Source organism: Artibeus jamaicensis, unplaced genomic scaffold (genome assembly GCF_021234435.1).
Source record: "Artibeus jamaicensis isolate MK-2021 breed Jamaican fruit bat unplaced genomic scaffold, CSHL_Jam_final contig_3230, whole genome shotgun sequence".
NCBI lineage: Eukaryota > Metazoa > Chordata > Mammalia > Chiroptera > Phyllostomidae > Artibeus > Artibeus jamaicensis.
Genome location: NW_026521764.1, coordinates 6,461,090 through 6,481,192, shown reverse-complemented (window position 1 = coordinate 6,481,192; position 20,103 = coordinate 6,461,090).

The window sequence follows — 20,103 nt, the reverse complement described above, 5'->3', positions numbered from 1 at the left end:
CTTCTCTCTGACTTGTGGAGGGTCCAGGGGTATGGGGGTGAGTTTCCTATTTGGCCACTTATCTTGCAGGGATCAGACACCCATGCCCATGCACACTTATGCCATGCCATCAGCTGCAATCTCTTTGACTCGAAAGCCAGCCAGAGAAATAAAGGAGGGTACTTCTTCCAGAAGAAAAAGATCAGAGTTCAGAAACTCATTGAATATGCTGTTTTAGGCATACTGCATCTTCTGGCTTTGCTCCCTGACATTTGGGATTACAAAAATCTGTTCTGCCCTCAATGCTATGAGAGAAACCTAGGATAAACTACAGTGAACAGAGTGGTAAGTCTGCTCTGGGCAAAGTGTGCGGTGAGTTTGTTTATCAGGTCTCCGGGCACCTCTGGCTTCTCTTGCATTATCTGAATTCACTTCCACAAAAGTGTCCAATGGCTTGATTCTCTGTCCATTGTGCATTCATTAATTCACTCAGCAAAGTTTGGTCCCCGCCACCCGTGCTGAGACACACATTTCTGCTGGGATAAGGCACAGAAATGGCCTCTAATTAGAAATTATGGGTAGATGTTGTCCATATCAGTGGATTAAAACAACAACAAAACCTCCCAAATCAAGCCTCAAAGTCTATTTCTAGAAAACTAGCATCCTCCCATTCATAGGTTGAGCTCGTCAGCTCAGGGAACCCAGTGGATACTCTGAGTGTTCTGTGCCTTCACCCCCCAGAAAACATTCTGGATCATTATTTTCATTTCTTTGCCGGTGGCAGCTATAGATTCGACAACAAAAAAGGAAAAACTTATTTTTAAATCTTTTTAAGAAGGAAGGGTACATGGCATTGGAGGAAAGCCAACTGACACAATATCTGGGCCAATATTCTGATTTAGAAACATATTTTGGCCTTTTGCAAAGATGGGGTGGAGCAAAAGTAGGTTTACAGTCATTGTGGAAAATAAAACAATATTTCATACATAAAGCAGAAATCGCCCTGGCCAGTGTGGCTCAGTTGGTGGAGTGTTCTCCTGTAAATGGAAAGGTCATGGGTTCAATTTTCGGTCAGGGCACAGGCTTAGGCTGTAGATTTGTGCCTGGTCAGGGTGCAGAGGAGAGGCAACCGATCGATGTTTCTCTCTCACACAGATGTTTCTCTTCCTCTCTTTCTCTGTCTCCCTCTCTTCCCCTCTCTCTAAAATCAATAACCATGCCTTTGGGTGAGGATTAAAAAACAAAGAAAAACTCTGTACTCACAACTGTAAATGTACTTTTGCCCCACCCTGTATTTTAGATTTGTTTGTAAAACCAGGCACAAAGAAGGGATTTGGGGAAAGTGTAATGTGTATCTGTGGAGTCAGAAAGACCTCATTCAGGGCAAGAGACTTCCGCCAAGATGGAGGCATAGGTGGATGTGCCGTGCCTTCTCACACAACCAAGTTTAGAGACAACTAAATATTAGCAACAGAAAACATAGTCAGAACACGAAAAACTGAACTTCTCGGAAGTCCGTTAACAACAAATTCTTCAGCCTGACCGGTAAGGGGTGAAACCAGCGGCTGGTGAAGCGGGATTGCACAGGTCTCGGTCAGCCGGACTCAGGCGCGGAATCCAGACGCGCAGAATCCAGGCGCAGGGTTGGACCTAGTGAGCGACTGAGCGAGCCACCAGGCGAGCGACCGCGGGGGACACAGCGGGGGAGACAGCAGGGGAGCAGTGCTGCGTGCTGACTGTGGTCGCGCATTTGTGCACGGGCGGACAGGCGAGGGAGTGAGCGGTTGGACCGGGGCCCGGCAGGTCCCTGAGGCAAGTGGCAGTGGAGGGCGCCGCCATTTCCCTGCTCTGACCCCACCTCCACATACAGCGTCATAACCCAGTGACTCTGAGTGGCCCGGCCCAGGTGAACCACCTAAGACGCTAATCCTCACCCAGCTGTGAGAAACAGCAGAGGGGGTCGCCATTTCCCCGCTCTGACCACGCCCCCACATACAGCGTCACAACCCAGTGACCTGGGAGTCCAAGGCACTGCTTCTCACACTTCAAGGGCCAGAACAGACCAAAAATGTCGCAAGAATATCTCAAAGCCCCAGAGCCCATAGACCTAAGCGATGAAGAAATAGCAAAACTCTCAGACGCACAGTTTAAAACACTGGTCATCAGGATCCTCACAGATCTGGTTGATTATAGCCACAAATTAGAGAAACATATGAAGGCGAAACTAATTGAAATGAACGGAATTGCACAGGAAACCAATAGTGATGAAAAGGAAACTGGGACTCAAATCAATGGAGTGGACCAGAAGAAAGCAAATAATGGCCAAACAGAAAAAAGTCAAGAAGCAAGAATTCAAAGAAATGAGGAGAGTCTTAGGAACCTCCAGGACATCTTTAAACGCTCCAACATCCGAATTATAGGGGTACCAGAAGGGGGAAAGGCACAGCCACCAGTGGAAAACTTATTTGAACAAATAATAAAGGAGAATTTCCCCAATCTAGCAAAGGAAATAGACTTCCAGGAAATCCAGGAAGCTCAGAGAGTCCCAAAGAAGTTGGACCCAAGAAGGAACACACCAAGGCACATCATCATTACATTAGCCAAGATTCAAATGAAGGAGAGAATCCTAGAAGCAGCAAGAGATAAGGGGACAGTCACCTACAAAGGAGTACCCATCAGACTGTCAGCGGATTTCTCAAAAGAGACCTTACAGGCAAGAAGGGGCTGGAAAGAAGTATTCCAAGTCATGAAATCCAAAAACCTACAACCAAGATTGCTCTATCCAGCAAAACTTTCATTTAGAATGGAAGGACAGATAAGGTGCTTCTCAGATAAGATCAAATTCAAGGAGTTCATCATCACCAAGCCCTTATTATATGAAACGTTAAAGGGACTTATCTAAGAAAAAGAAGTTAAAGAAACATGAACAGTGAAAGGACAACAAACTCACAGTTATTAACAACCACACCTAAAACAAAAGCAAACTAAAAGTACAGCTAGATCAGGAGTGGAAACATAGAAATGAAGATCTCAAGGAGGGTTAGCAACAGGGGAGTGGGAGGAGAAGGGGGGAGAAGGTACAGAAAATAAGTAGCATAGACAGTAGATAGAAAATAGATGGGGGGGGCAAGAATAGCATGGGAAATATAGAATCTAAAGGAATTGAGACACATGGTCATAAACTAAAGGGGGGATAACGGTGGGGATGGGGGGATAGGGTGGAGGGGAATGAAGGGGGGAATAGAACAACTGTAACAGCATAATCAATAAAAAATTTTAAAATAAAAAAAAAGAAAGACCTCATTCAATTCTAGTGCATCATTTAGTCACTATGAGACCTTGAGCAAGTTACTGAATCTTCATTTCCTGATCTTTTAACTGGGGTCAATAATGCCAGCCTCCCAGAGTTCATGAGGACCAGATGAAACAATAGAAGTAACGCAGTTTCTACTGCACGGAAACCCAGTGAGTAGCTGAGTCTGTTCCTTAGAGCAAAGCATAGTGCGCTTCTGTCTCCATCCCCAGAGCAGTTGGGAAGAATAACAGACTAAAGCAAAGTAATTTCATCTCTACCTGCCAACCCTGTGTTATGTCACCTGTATGAGTACATATGAGAGCGACCTCTGAGTTCAAAGTCTGACTCTGCCACATACCACCTGGTGACCTTGGACAAGGAACTTAACTTTTCCTCATTCTCAGTCTCCTTAAAATGGAGATAATAACTCATTTTTTTTTCTGTAAAAGACCATGGCATTAGTGTATTCAATCATATTAATCACAGCAAGTATTTTCTCATTTTAGCAGTTCCTGGGGAACAAATCCATGTTGCTGGGCCAGCGGAGTGTTTCAGAGTCCCCGAGGAGTAGGGTGTGGAATATGAAAAGGTACACTCAAGTTTCTCCCTCCCTCTCTCTCTCTCCCCCTCCCTCCTTCTTCTCTCTCTCTCTCTCTCTCACACACACACACACACACACACTCCACGTGCACAAGAAGGTAATGCCTTCATCGGGACATTCCCCCCAGCCCCCATGGATAAGAGTCCTGGTAGAATTTGAAAGTAGGATATTGTGAAAGAGTGTCGGCAGATTACTTAATCTCTCCGCTAAACTTGGCCCCCGTATGAGAAAAAAGGGAGAAAACCTAAGCTGGAAGACGACTACTGCCGCTGTTACTTTTATTACCGGTCTCAGCATGCTTCCTGCCCTTAGAGATGCAGAAAACCCACCTCCCGTGCACTAATCATTCACTGCCAGCCAGGCACTCGGTGCATGCCGTCACGTGCCCACAGCAGTCCCGAGGTGAGAATCCTAAGCTCCCTTTCCACCGGGGAAACCGAGGCCAGAAAACTTACATGTCGCATCTTAATCAAAATGCACGACGCCCCTAGTGGTAGGTATTCTCATTCCCACCTTATTTGGTTACGAAACCAGAAAAACCCAGAGAGGGTAAATAATTTATCAGGGCCACAGGGGTCCAGCTGACCCAGCTTGGGCGGACGTTTTTTCAGAATACGATAAAAGAAAGTTTACCCTTTAGTTTTTGTTTGAAGGATTTTTCCTACTTTTTGGGCAAATATTTGCCTGTTGCAGCCTTTTTTTGAATGAGAGATGACGTCTTTAAAATACTTGTTCCTGACATGTTTTCCTACTGGAACCTAGAAGGACACTGTCCTTTTCCCTGCGTAAAACGCAAACCTGTGTGCAGACCAGGCTCTGGAGAGCGCACAGGACTTGCGTTCTGACTCCAGGGGCCCCGGCAGGGACGGCGCTGTGTTAGGGTGACCGCGGAGGCATTTACCTGACTGAGGGGATTTCGAGGAACCAAGAAGGCTCCTGGTCGTAACTCCTCCATCCCATCCAGCTTCCAGATGCAGGAAGTTCCATAAACAGAGCTTTCACTTCTTTGCCTTAATCAAAAGGTTCTGTGAACACCTGTTAGAATTCATTAAACCGAATAACTATTTTTGCCTGAGTGAGTTTCCCTATTTCAAAGGCTGATTTTAATACCAAGAGGAAAACCAATTCCTAGGACAAGGCTATCTGCAGCCTTTAACGGGTCTGCAGAATGCCTAGCAGCCTTGTTAAAACGCAGGTTAGAATTCAGCAGGTGCGGGGCAGGCCCCAATTCTGCATTTCTGACAACCTCCCAGGTGACACCGATGTCACATCACCACACTCGGCAATAACAAGGTTCCCAGAGCAATGGTTCACAACTCTGGCCGCACGTAAGAGTCCCCCAAAGGCTTTTAGAAACCCCAGCACCCAGGTGGCATCCCCAGAACAATCAAATCGACATCTCTGTGGGTGGGAACCAAACATCAGTATCTTTCTAACTCCCAGGTGACTCCAATGTGCTGCTATGCTTTGGAAACCACTGCTGGGACCAATGAAGTTTAGAGAAAAGATTATACTGTTGAAGGAACTAGGAATGGTGAGGGTCCACAGCGCCCCATGATTTGCCAGGACTCTCTGGTCCCAAAGACAGAGAGAGTCGGATTCTTGTCAGGCGTTTCATAAGATTCTGTAACCACAGCCAACGTGATGTGAGAAAAATAGACTATAATCTAACGTCATGACAAAAATTTTCAATCAACAGAGGGGGCAATTCTGTTTCAAATTATAGTCCACATTACAATTTTAAAAATATACTTCTCGATGAATAAGCATAAACAATCTGCACTTACTGTAGGGCCGCTCCCAGAAGACCGGCCAGCTGTCAGCAAGGCAGACGATTTCTGCAAATCCACTCCATCGTTTCTCAATCAGAAAGAAGATTAGAAGTGGGATTTTCAGCTCAGATGGAGTTGGAGGGTGATGTTCATGCCAGACATATATTTCACACCACAGCTAGAAAAACTGCTTTGGGGAAAGAAAACCTTCAACTTCTTGTGTGTAGTGAATACATGAAAATGGAACCCTGGACAGAAAGGGGTGGTGTCAGAGGTGAGCTCACCTGTCTTCTACTTCCAACAGTGGCAGAGTGAGGAGCTAAAGGCAGTTTATCTGACTCTTCCGCACCCTGACAATTTTGTCCTCATTGACGTGCATTTCCATTCCCCAGGGCTGAATCTCAGCAGGTGGCAAGTTAAATGAATCAAAATGTTTAGCAAGGTTTATTCAGGTATGATGTTTAATTGTGTGTATCCACTGGGCCAGGGGAGGCCTACATATGTAGCAAAACATTATTCTGGGTGTTTCTGTGAAAGTGATTTTGGATGAGATTAACATTTAAATCAGTCAGTTGAGTAAAGCAGATTGCTCTCCCTAATATGGGTGGGCCCCACCCGATCAGTTGAAGGTCTGACTAGACCAAAAAGATTGGCCCTTTGTTCGGTAAGAGAGAATTCTTCCTGACAGCCTTCAGCCTGGGACACCAACTCTTTTCCTGCCTTTGAACTGCAAATAAACCATCAGTTTTTCTAGGTCTCTAGCATGCTGTCCCACACTGCAGACCAGGGACTTACCCGCTTCTGTGAGCCTCCACATATAAAGAAGAAGGCAGGAGCCCGTGTACATTGATGTCAATACGAATATATGTGTGTATGTGTATGTATATATCTTACTGGTTCTGTTTCACTGGAGAACCGTGACTGATTCATAAGGGTAACTTTTCCCATTTTGTATTCCTCCAGATTTTCCCATTTTTCTCTAATGATCATGCACACAGTAGTCACTGATTTTAAAACTGTGTCCTATCAAACAAACAGCAGGAAGGATTGTGTCCTCTTATGTCACAAGCATCCGTACTTCAGAGCAATGCTGCATGGCCAGCTCCAGAACCTGTAACCCCTGCCTGGAGAGCTATTAAAATTGGGTCCCACCCTCACAGGTTCTGATTTCAGGAGTTCTGGGGGTAGCAGCTGGGTGTCTGCTCTGGGCGATGCTAGTCCACAGAGGCTGCTTTGAGTGGTGAGGTCTACCGCCACTCTAACAGTGACTATGGGTCCTCTCTAGGGGACTAACTATCCTTTTATCCTCCTCTTCCTGTATTTATACCACCCACCCAGCCATTTAGGAACCTCCGCCATGTTTTGCCATCAACTTTCTACCTGGCTCTCTCAGACGATGGGAAGGTTCTGGAAGGCAGTGATGGTGTTTTACCATTTTTTTTACACCTCTCTTCTCTAACCCCCAAACCTTTCCTATAATAAAATTACAAAAATGTTTGTAGAATCCACATGAGTAATTTATCTTGGTTCTGGTTTCCCCAGCCCTTTAAAGCAGCAGGCTGTCCTGGTTCTCCACGCAGCGGAGCAGGGGCAGAATCGACACAGTAGGACGCTGTCTGATATTGTCTTCTGCCCTGTCCAAGGCATTTAATTTTCTGTAAGTCTAGCTCCAGTTCTCTTCAGGACAGTTATATCAAGAACCTTACTGGGACATTCAGGCCTTGTCCATGGAATGTTAATGATCTTGGGGAACTCAGAGTTGACTCAATTTGTATTTCTAGACATGTGCATGTATAGACTCATGTGGACAAAATATCTGAATGCTGAACTCAGGGATACTGGGTGAGAATATCCTAGGCTCAGGCGTTGGTCACGGTGGCTGGGATTGACCAGCATTTGAATGTGATGATCTGGCAGGCTCAGGGGGAAGTCTGAACAGTATCACAACATCTACATTCTTGTTCTGATCTGCACCTTCACAATCCCACCCTTCCGTTGTGCTCCCCGTGTCATGCCGCCATGACTAGCTTGTCTCCTGATGCTGTTTGTGGTCTTATGGTGCTATTGTTAGAACGCTATCAGCTTAAAACAATTGTTGTGAGGTGTTCAGAATGAAAATCTTCCCCTGCTGCTAAGCTTTCTCTGCCCTCCTATTTTTTAAATGCTGTTATTGCCTTCTCCTCTGCAGAGCACCCTGTCATAGTCTCATAATAGAAGTTCAGCTTGCTTGCATGTGCATTTGCAAGTCTTTATTAAGAGGAATACGGCAAAGTGATTAATGAGTGTTATTTCTTGTGTTGCAAAAGGAATGTGTCTATTTTTTACAGTCTGTGTTCAAAGCAATGAAAGGAAGTCATAAGTTAGCTCAATATCAAATCCTGTACCACATTTATGTTACTTAAGATGTTTTTCCTATAAAGTAATCAGGCTATCTGTAGACATGAGGTAAAAAAGGGATAAGTGAAAGGAAAAAAGTCATCCACATTCCCAGAAGCATGAGTAAGTACTTTACTAATTTGTTGTCTTTTTTCTCCCTGTGGGGATGAGCAGTTTAGCAGACTGCTTCTGGCAGTTTACCCGATGTAGGAATCTCAACATACACGTGGAAAAACTTTGCGAAGACCTTTATCAAAAGTGCCTATCTTTGTGTGTTGAAATGACTCTGACTGCTCCACTTTTTCTGTGTTATGTAATTGTTTAAATAATTTTATTGTATTTATATAATTGGAGACGAAACGAAAGCTGCCTCCATGTTGGAGCGAAGTTGTGTGAGCATTTCCCCATGCCATTGCATATTCTTAAAGCCATTTTAAAGTGGCGATCACTTCATTCATGACTCCTCTGTTCATTGACATTTAAACTGGTCCACAGTTTCCGCTCTTTGTGAATTATGCTGGAACGAAAGCCCTGGCGCACACGCGGTAGGTGGCTTCCTGCCTCCTTCCGTGGGCTGGCCTGCTGTTCGTGGCCGGGTCGAGGGCAGGGCCAGCAGCTGCTCAGCCTGGGAGGTTCCCAGACGCGGTGTACTCCACACTGGTCTTCTCTCCTGCTGGGCATCCACCAGCTAAACAGTCACGTATTCCCATCAATTGAATTGAACATGTAACTTTGATTTTTCATGTTTACAATTTCATTTCATTATTGTTCAAGTCCGTGGGCTTGTTTTCCATCACCTCTTGTCCCATAATTTTGATTGTCTCTCACAGTTTTTAACCTCGGGCTGGGTATGTTCCTTCTGCTTCTTCCAAGCGCACCCACCACCCTGTCCCATCCTGCTCAGTGCCCTGCGAGGCGGAGGAGCTGGACTGCAGGGACAGGTCCCCTGTCCAGACAGGTTCCTGCCTCTCCCCCAGTGCTAAGGAATATTTGGCTGCAGCATTTGGGCGCAAAGAGTTTCACCATCTCGCCCCAGAGTGGAGGGGTTTTGCTTCTATCCTTTCCCCAGAAACAGTACGTCTTTGCCTGAACAGCAGATGTGGGAGGAAGAGTGTGCCGTCCCTCCTCCACAGAGAGATGGCTTTGCTTCTACTTCTGCAGCAGTGCAGGACGTCCAAAGCTTTGCTGCTAAGACTTCTGCTTCCCGTGAGAGGGGCCTCAGGGCTCAGCTGCCATAACACCTGCCCCTTGTGCCACCAAGAGGGGCCCTCTCCAGCCTTTTGAGCTTGCAGACCATGGAGAAGATCTTGGGAGTGGTGCAAACTCCCCTTGTGTCTGGAGCCCTCAGTTATTCTAAGCTGATACACTAGTGCATACCCATCCTTTAGAAATTTAAAAAAAAATTCTTCTTCCCCACTCTATGACAGCCACCTCTTCTTCTGATGCACCATTGAAGATAAAAAATAAAATAAAATTCGTGACCTTGACTCTCACTGGGGGGGGGGTACTTTTTACTATGAAATTTGATTTCCTGGCCGTGCGACCTCAGCTGTCTGATTTGCCCATGATTTTGTACACAGTTAAACATCTCCTTGTTGTTAGGGTGATTGACAGTATCTCAAGGCATTCCCCGCCCCCTGGGGGAGTGGAATTTCCAGTGTATACTCAACAGCACTGCCTTTCACTTCACAAGCACTGTGATTTGGAGGATAAAGTACATGGTCACTAAAGGCAGGGCCAACGCTCAAAGCCATGAGCACCTGGCAGAGCCTTCAGGGTGATCGATGCCAGCTTCAGGGCTCACTGCCTCTCTGGCTTGCTGTCTTATTTTGCTGACCTCAGAGAACTTTCCTTATTTTTCTGTAAGCTTAGGCATACATTTAAAAAGGTGTTTTTCTTTTAAGCTATCTAGCCCAGCACTTTTTGAGTGATACATAGCAGAAAAGTTCCTCTAGATATCAGTAAGTCAGATAGCCATAAACAAAAGTTAAAAAATGATTTACAAGGTGAACATTTTAATAATTTACTTTTTTTTATTAATGATTCTTGCAGTTGGTGATTAGATGGCTGCATAGTCAAAAACCAATGGTCAATCTGAAAATGGTTAATATTTAAAAATGGAACCCATTCATGTAGAAGACTGACTTTACTAAGCTTTTCTTAAATACACAATCAGTTCAATTTATATGGAGGGTGTTAACATGAATAATTTAAAATTAATTTTCCAAGTGCAAGAGAAATAAAATTGATTTTGAGAGTTTTCCTGAATCTGAATGCTTGGTTCTTTTTGACAAAAAAAAAATTAGCAGATGTTGAATACATGGTTACATGATGATAGAATAGATAGAGAGAGAGGGAAGAATAGATAGATAGATTGAGAAATAGATTGTCGTTGCAGCATACTAAGGTAAACTTGAGATACCAATCTTATAACCAATGGTGAGCCTAAGATTAGAGGTCAGAGGATTCCTGGGCCCAGAGTCAATCAACTAGTTACAACAAATCAACTAACAGATATCAGCCAATCTGCCTACAGTACTTGTGGTACAAACATCTCAGTGGGACTGGATCCTGAAGAGAACATGATGCTGAATTTTAAGGACCTACAGTAAGATGTTTCAGGGAAGGACTGGATCATTGCAGAAATTCTTGGGTTCCATTTAGGTGGCAACATTATCCAAGGATAGTAGCATGATCTAGCTGACACTACATCTGAGTTGGCTGATCTGGCTACTAGATAGATGCTTGTCTCCTTCCTGCTTATCATTCCATGAGTGTTGTCCCCTGCGCAGCCCACACTGAGTACTCAGTTGAGGAGAACAACCTTCTCAGATAGAAGTAATTATTCTTCATAGTCAAGAATATAGGAATTGAGGGGCTTCCTCCTGAGTCAGCTTTTAAGTTCCCCTTGGAGGAGATGTGTATGAGGGCATGCTTGAAAGCTTCAGTTACAACTACTTTATTCTTCAAAAATGATGGATTCAGTAGTTTATTTTTGACATTTTCCCATCTCTCTCTCTGGCAGGCCAGAAAATGACCCCCTAAACATGTCCTTATCCTGAAACCAGAAAAAATGTCCCCACAGGCTGGATTGCCTGCCAACACAAAAGCCGAACTCATGAGACAGGTACTAGTGAGAAGGAAAGTGGCTTAATTTGGATGCTGGCAACCTGAGGAGATGGCAGACTTCTGACTTAAAATTCATCTCAACAACTCTTGTTAAGCCAGCGATCCATATAGGGAGTTGGTGGGAATTCTAGAGGGGGAGAATTCCTACGTGGGGGAGTGTGGACCTGCAGTTCCTCTTGAGAATGGGAAATGGGAGTGAGGGGACGGGGCTGAAGCAGAGTCAGGCAGGTCCCACTGGGGTTCATTCTTCTCATTCTGATGTTATCATGTGATGTGCATCAGCTGAACATCTGTGAGTCATTGATTCATGGTCTGTGTTAGTGACCCGCATTCTGGGAACAGGTTATTCAACTATAACAAGAACTTGGCAAATGGGAGTGAAAATGCAGAGCTGAGTAAAAAGCATGGGTTAATCATACAATCCTAATCCCTAGAATCTGTAAATATGTTATTTTACATGGCCAAAAGAACTTTGTCGATGTGATGAAAATTATAGGTCTTAAAATGGGAGGATTATTCTAGATTATCCAAGTGGATCCGATATAATCAAATAAGTACTTAAAATCAAAGAACCTTTTCTAGCTATGGTCAGATAAATCCAATGGAAGAAGAAGCAGGAGAGATTGAAAACAAGATAGGGACTTGACTCACTGTTGCTGACTTCAAGATGTAAGATGCCATGATAGAACAATGCAGGCAGCCTCTGGAAGCTGAGAGGGACCATGACCAACAGCCAGCAAAGAAATGAAGACCTCAGTCCTATAACCGCATGGAATGAAATTCCAACAACACACCTGCATAAGCAAGGAAATGGACTCTTCCCTGGAGCCTTGAGAAAAAAATGCATCCCTATGGACACCTTGATTTTAGCTTGGTAAAACCATATCAGACTTATGATCCACAGAACCATGACGTCATCTACCTTAAAGCCATTAGATGTATGGTAATTTGTTACAGCACCACTGAGAAACTAACATCCTCCTGTTTTCATGTCTCTTATTGTTCACTGTATGCTTCTCTTTGTACTGACTCTACCCAGGTAATCCGGTGCTTCAGTGCATTCTTGTGGTGGTCTAGGATGCACCACTACAGAGGTGAATACAGGGCTGATCAGGGCCAATCCAAGTCTCATAAATTCCATTTGGGATTGATAAGAATGCTGGGGAAGAGAGTATATTTTCCCTCTTGAGCTGGCAAAGCAACATAGGGACCAAGGAAACCTGAGGATCACATGTAGAGGAAAGAATCTGCCTGAGAATAAGAATAACTCAGAAGAGAGAAAGGTGAGAAATTATGAATGCATCAGTCAAGCCCAGATCTTGTTATACCTGTAACACATAGCCTAGACTTTTTAGTTATATAACTTAAAAAAAAAAACACTTTTGTTTAAGTTTGGTTTTATTCTTTGCCACTATCAGAGGCTTGGCTGTTAAAATATCAGTATCCTTAGGTTGCCAGGAATATTCTAGAAATTATCTTGATGGCTTCAGGTACAATGCCTGAAACATAATAGGCCTCCGCTTCCTAGGTATCTTCACCTTTCAGACCTTCCCAAAGAAAACCTCATGTTTTAGCTGTGTCCTCCCTACTCCTGTCTTCAACTCAAACTCCTAGGACTCTGGAAGGACACATGAAGCCAGGGAAAATCCTACACAAGATGATGGGATTGATTAACATGCTCATGCAGTACCCTCCTCATTGAAACTATGGGAGATGGAATCTTGGGAGATACCCTAGCTCCCAAGAGTGTATATTGAATATCAGGCACTGTGATATGGAAATGGAGAAAACATTTTGGGCTGAGCATCCTTTTATTGGTATCCCTTAAATTATATTTCAAATGAGCATCACTCCCTCCATTCAGAAGACTGGTTCTGATCATACATCTGTACCTTAAAAAAGGAAACTTTATAACTGTGATTAAAGTCATACAAGCTGGTTATTCTGTGCTGTCTGTTTACAGAACCTTTCTGTTTTCCTGTCTATTTGTCACACTACACACCTGGAGACAATGGCCCTTGACAAAAAGAAACACATTTTTATTTTCCAAATCAAGGAATGGCCATCTTTTTTTTAAGATTGTATTTATTTATTTTTAGAGGGGAAGGGAAGGAGAGAGGGAAAGAAATATCGATGTGTGGTTGCCTCTTGTGCATCCCCTGCTGGGAACTGGCCTGGAACCCAGGCATGTGCCCTGACTGGGAATCAAACTGCAGTTGTTTGCTTCACAGGCCTGTGCTTAATCCACTGAGCTACACCAGCCAGGGCAGAATGGCCATCTTTAAGATGGTACTATTAGCATTTGAACTTGATATTGGCTTGAAATTAAGGTCTAGTTCTTGCTGGCATGTGTTAACATGGGAAAATAAAAGTGCATTATTTGGGGACAAACTGGTAGTTTTATGAATTGCATCACACACCTGGATTCAACTGCAACAAGTTCTCTGCTCTGAATTGTTTGTCTCATGGCTGATATTTAGTTTGTGGAATTTGATTAAATAGCATCTATTAAGGTTATAGAGTTTGTCTTTCCTGCCCATATGCAAAACAGTCTCTGACCTTACACTCTGTGCATAGAAGACCCTCAATAAAAACCTTGCAGCTGCAGTGAGGGGCATTCTGGGTAAATTCATCCACCTCTGGGATTCCCCACCCAGTTTGCTTATTCAGGGTGTGGTGCTTTCTCCTGGCAAGCTCAGCCCTGAGGGCTCTGAACTGGCTAATGCTGTCGGTTATTCCATTAAGTATGTATTATGTTGAATGATATCCCCACAGAATAACCAAGCCCAATTAACAGGTAGTTCTCACAAACCTGTGAAATCCCTTGGGCACTCCTAAAGGCTCTTTGGTTTCTTAGAGTGTGGCAGAAAGAAGGTAGCAGGAAGCTTATAAGGTGGTGTCAGTGCTAGTTATTTCAGGAGAAGGAGCAGTGCATATGTAAGCAGCAAGGTGATGCAGTCAGGAGTTGGAACTGGGAACCAAACCAGCAGTTCGCTGTGTTCAGCACCTTTCATCTTGATTGACACACCTCGTAAACAGTCATTTTCAATAAGAGGAATGTGACTTTGTATGCATTAGAACAGTGTGCCAGTGTAGTCACAGAGCAGTGTAAGTCATTTTTGCCCCAGGTTAGATATTACAAAAGTTGCTCAGAAGCATTCCTGCGGCTCCAGAACATAGGTACTAGAGGACATGAATTTGTCATGTAATAGTTCACCTTTCTTCAACATATTCACTGAATATGCAAAAACCAGTATGTAAAGTGGGGGTAGGGACAAGTTACTTAAATGAGCCATCAGATAAACAATTGGAGAAAGTATGAACAATATGAGTGAACAATAAGCAATACCATTTATAGTACCCAAAATTAATTAAAAGAAGGGCAAGCCTCCAGGATCAAATAGAACACGTTTCATTAGCGATACAGATAAAAGGAACGTTGGCCTGAAGGAAGGTATGAGGGTTAATTTTATGTGTCAGTTTGAGTGGGCCAACAGCTGCCCAGATGAAACATTGGTTCTGGGTATGTCTGTCTGAGAAGGTATTTCCCGATTAGAATCACATTTGAATGGGTGGATTCTGTAGGCTGCCCTGTCCAGTATGACTGAGCACCATCCAATCCCTTTGCAAAGAGGGAGAAACTTTGTTTTTCAAACAGACCTTTCTCCTTTCTTTCCTTCTGATTCAAACTGGCCTCATCCAGCGCCCTGACTCACCTGCCTCCCTCTCCCTCGCATGTCCACTCCCTTCACCATTAAGCCCTCAGAACACTGAGGCTCTGATCAGCATCTACTCATCTTAAGAACAAAGCTCTGGGTCTGTTGACCCCAGAGACAGAGATTTGGTGGAACTAGAGGTAACATCTGGGCCTCAGTTGTGTTTCAGCTCCAGGCCCAGAAACTCAGTGAAACCAACAAAGCTCTCCACGGCCGACATCAGAACCAGATGCAGCCATCAGGTATCCCCTACCCCAGTGCCAACCAGTCAAGAGAGAGCATATCCTCGACCACAGCCCTCCCTCCCTCCCTTAGTCAGCATGATTAGTGATTTTTCCCCTGTGTAACCCATTCCCGGGAAGCCATCAGGGAGCCAGGTCTTTGAGCATTAGCTCCCCAGTGTCTCGGGCATGGCCCACTTCCTAAAATTAAACCCTCATTTTCTTTGCTGTAAGCTCCTGTTCATGCCTTATTGGGTGTTGATGAGCACAAGCAAATGGACCCCTTTAATCCTGTAATGTCTTGAAATCCTGAATAGAACAAAAGGTGGTGGAATTTGTCCCCTTTTTCTTGCCTCACTACTGAATATGGGGCAGTTCATCTCATCTTCTGCCTGGGGACTGGGGTTTATACCATTGGCTCCCCTGGTTCTCAGACCTTTGGACTTGGACTAAAAGGCCTACCACCTTCTCTAGGTCTCTAATTTACAAATGCAGGTCATGGGATTTCTCAGCCTCCATAACTGCATGGACCAATTGCTCATAATCTCTCCCTTTCTCTCCCTTGACCCCTGACAAATACAGAAGGCAAGTTAAAATCTTGTGTTTGAAGATCTGCTCTTCCCTAGAGTTGCTCTGGTAATAAAGATTGTAGGAAACCTGTCAGATGTTAAAACAAAGAAAAAGTTTCGATAGTGCCACCAGCAATCAACTGTTAAACATAAAGTGCCCCCAAAACACATTAGACCCAGGTTTAAGAGCTCAGAGAAACCCCTCTATGCTATAAGACTGCTGCAGGGCAATTCCAGAGAGTGGGATTCAGCAGGAAGTCTGGAAACTCTGGATTAGACCAGGTCAGATACAAGGATCAAAGGGACAAACAGCACACATCCCTGCCAGACAATCATGAAATAAGGGGCCAGGGGAACTGACATGGCCAAGGTCAACACCTGATCAGGCCTGATGGGGAAAAGAAAGTGTGTGTTCGACTGGCTGCAGACTAGGATGCTCTGGATGCTGCCAAAAAAATAGGGATTATCTAAACTGGGTCCACCTGGCTAATTCTAAACATAAAATTTTTATACTGTAAAAAAAAGTATCATTTGGATGTGATCAGTAAGTCAGGATACAGAGTGTTCTTAGAGTAGATTTTTTTGGCTCAACAATCTCATTGAGATCTCAGGTGCCTTCAGCCCTTCATCTCTGCCACCTTTAATGCACACATGATAATATTTCCTCATGGTCATGAGATGGCTGCCACAGCACTGGGCATTACATTCTCACAGCACACCATCCAAAATAAGGAGCAAGGGATTGGGATTTGGAATGATGGTTGCTTCACGTTCCCTAGCTTTAAACAGGGGGGAAAAATCTATCCCAAGCCTTCCACTAGAATTCTTGCTACATTTCGCTGACCAGAACTGAGTTACAGGCTGCTTGTAGGCTAGCCACTGACAAAGGGGAAAGGAGTTCCCATGACTGACTAAATCAAACATGACTCAGCTCCTCCCATACTGTTGCCCAGAATAAACTGAGATGGCACATGGGAATGGGAATGACTGATGGATAAACAAGTAACCTTGTCAGCCCCTGAGAAGTACAGAAGAATTGACAGGGAGAATATCAGGGAGTTAGAGGAACTAATTTAATAAGTTCCAGAATGTACTGCCTGCCTGCCATCACTAATGTCTGGCACCAATTTCTCACATTGTGTGTGCTTAATACACATTTTAGGGTAACAATATAGGAGGTGGCAAACTGAGTAGGATTGAAACATGGAAAAATGTTTACAAGGGCTGAGAAATCACACATATACTAAGAAAGCGAGCTTTCATTATCAGAGAGCCGGAAGGAAGCAATGTTTATTTTTCTGCAAGACAAGGTAATGATGAAGCCCGGCTGTGTCCACCTTACTGTGTGCTTAGGGACAGGACATGTCTAGGCAGAAGAAGGTGACCACCGCTTAGAAGAAGAATAAGGTGTTCACTTTCAACAGCCCAAAGAATGTCACATGGGGACAATGTATTAACTCCCACAAATATTTATTCAGAACCTATTATATGTCAGGCACTGTCCTAGGCATGTGCAATACATTAATGAATACAACAAAAATTTCACACTCCCATGACCTTCTGTTCAGCATAACAATGAGTGCATTATGTGGTGAGTTAGCAGATGGTAAGTGCTGTGGAAAACAAACAGAGCAGGGTGAAAGGGACTGGTAGTCCTGGAAAACGCACTGTGGGCTAGGTTCAGTAGGGTGACCAGGATGTCTCTCTAAGAAGGGGAAAACTGAGCAAAATCCTGAAGGAGGGCAGGGAGAGCCTTAAGGATACCTGTGGGATGAATGTGCCTAAGATTATACACCCCATTTCTCACTCTGGTGGGACTTCATTGTTGGCACCTTCCCTGCCTCTAGCCATCTAGAAACATGGGCAGCCGCGCGACCCTTCCCTGAGAGAAAGGTCCTCACTCATCTGGGAAGTGAGCCATTGCTTCCCTTTCAAACAAAGGTGAGAATCTCCGAATGCTCCTTTCCCCTGTTCCCATTGATGTGGATGTCATGTTTCTTTGCCATTTTACATCTGACACCAAATGTAGACGTCAATGCAATTCAAATGAATATCCTTAATTTTAATTTTGCTTATTGTCTCATTAACAGGTCTTTTTGGACATGGATGAAGTCACTATGCTTCTCTCAGGCAGATGTTCTCTAAGTGAGACTTCTCACTTGTATAGGAAAGGAGAGCGGTCTCTTGGACAGCCTGGCACACCCCAGCTGTGCCACTTGTCAGCAAGTTCGATGGGTCTCAGATTCCCTTTTTTGTAAGATAAAGGTCTGGTTTAGCTCACCTGTGTGATCCCTCCCAGCTTCCAGATTTTTAAATTCTAAATAATTAGTTTCATCAAGCCAGTCATAGGTTTCACATTCTGCTCCTTTAAAGGAGACATTTGTTGTGGCCAAATTGCATTTTCAAAAGAGCTGAGTTAATAATTTTGAATTACTAAGTTGCTTTCTAAATTGTTAGTCTGAAGGTAGCAGTTGCTGGCAGTTTGTTTGTATAACATACGGACCAAATGCATATCATACCACCATGGAACCCAGGTCAATGACAGTACATGATCTGATACCAAATAAAACACACTTTACATGCTCTACTTAAAAAAAAAAGTTATTATTCTATCCAAAGCAACTATCAACCCAGTAGTTTTCCAATTCCACCAGCCAAAGCACATCAGTCTAGAATAATTCTCCCCGCCTTCAGGACCAGATTGGTTCTGTGTGCCTGGATGCTGTAAAGATCTGGCACTTAACCTTGACTCTTCCTCTATCCAGCTGTGGACATTGGAAAAACCATTTAACCTCTTCTGTGCTCAGTTTCCTCTTCTGCAAATTGAGGTGGTGAAGAGAATGACACCCAAGATCCAGCTCAGGTCTACCTTCTGCAATTCCTGGATTTTAGAAAGTCTGCTTGCACGAGTCTGCTGGAGGCTCTTCTCACCAGCTCTGGGGCAGCTCCTCACGCCCTGCAGCTCAGCATGAGAATGAAGCTCACAGACACTGAAGAGCCCCCTAATAATTCTAATGATTTAATGCAATTGCATATGGGCAGCTTGGTTTTCATTTGCTCTTCTAGCACATTCCCTCAGACAAAGTGTACTTGCTAGTGAAATAACCACACAGTTGATTGCTGGAGAATATCTCGTATGGAAATCAGGTTTAAGTCATGTCTCTCTGATAGTTTTTACTATCAGAACAAAATAAAAGCCCCCAAAGGAATGTTTATACTTAGAATTAAAAACTGTTGGAATGTTGAAAGTATCTTCTAAGAGTTAAGCATCTGTAAATATTTAAAACAAGATGATATCACAAATACGGCTTCTAATAATCTTTTTGAAGTTTGAGTAGAAGCCAGAAGGGATGAGCAAAATCCCAGGGAACACTTTGATATTAAACTGTTGACTACATGCTCATGCCTAACAACTCAAGTTATAACAGAGAGTTGGAGGAGATGCATACACATATCGTCCCTAAAGCACACAATCGACTCCCCGCACTTGACAATGGGCCACGCAGGGGAGGTGGAAGAGTGTTTTCTCCTTCACTGGTAAACTCCGATAGATTCTTTATTCACCTCATTCTACTTAGTCTTCTCAGCTGCCCGGAAAGGTAGCAATTGTTTGCTCTATTACCTGCTGGTGCGAACTTGGTGGCAAGAGGTTATGTGTGAGCTGTAAACTGCTTTTCCTTATAATGCCAAAGAATAACAAAGGAAGACAATCCTTGGTCATAGCCATTCATTCCTTTGTTCATTTATCCACTCATTCATTCATTCATTCATTCATTCAGGAACTCCTATTTTTAACATACACTAGTCTAAGGAAAGCTTCCTATGAACTCAGCCCGCTTCCCTTTTCTTATTCAGTTTTCCATGGAGGCAGGAACTCAGAAGAATATTCAATTGCATCTTTGCCTCCATAATTTGATTTCCCCTCCATTCTGCCTTTTGTGAGTTAAATTATAAAATTTCCTTTCTGTTTCTTTTTGGAACCATTTTCAAAAGGCATCTTCTCTTGTAGGACCAGAATTGTAAAAGAGAAACAGTATTATAGCAGGGAAGAGTAAAGCAGGAAGATTATCATAGTGTTTTACATTAGTGCCATGACATTTCTAATAATCTACATAAAAAGATTTTTTTTAGCATCTTCCTAAGTGCCTCTCGAAAACCTCTGTGACATACTCCATAGCTACTGACTAATTGGTTCTGGCAGAAAAATGAATTCAGTATTACTGAAAATATGCATCCTATCACCAGATCTTATTCAGGTCACTGAGTGGCTTTTCACTGTTGGAAGGGAGTTGAATTTACCTTCAATGAAACATTAGAGAGAAGAGAGAGAAATAACATTTTGACCTGTTCCAGCATTAGCAAAATGCAAATCATAGTCAATTTTCCACGAGGTGATATTTCAATAGTTTGCATTTCTGCAAACTATTCAGTAGTTGTGTGTCAAC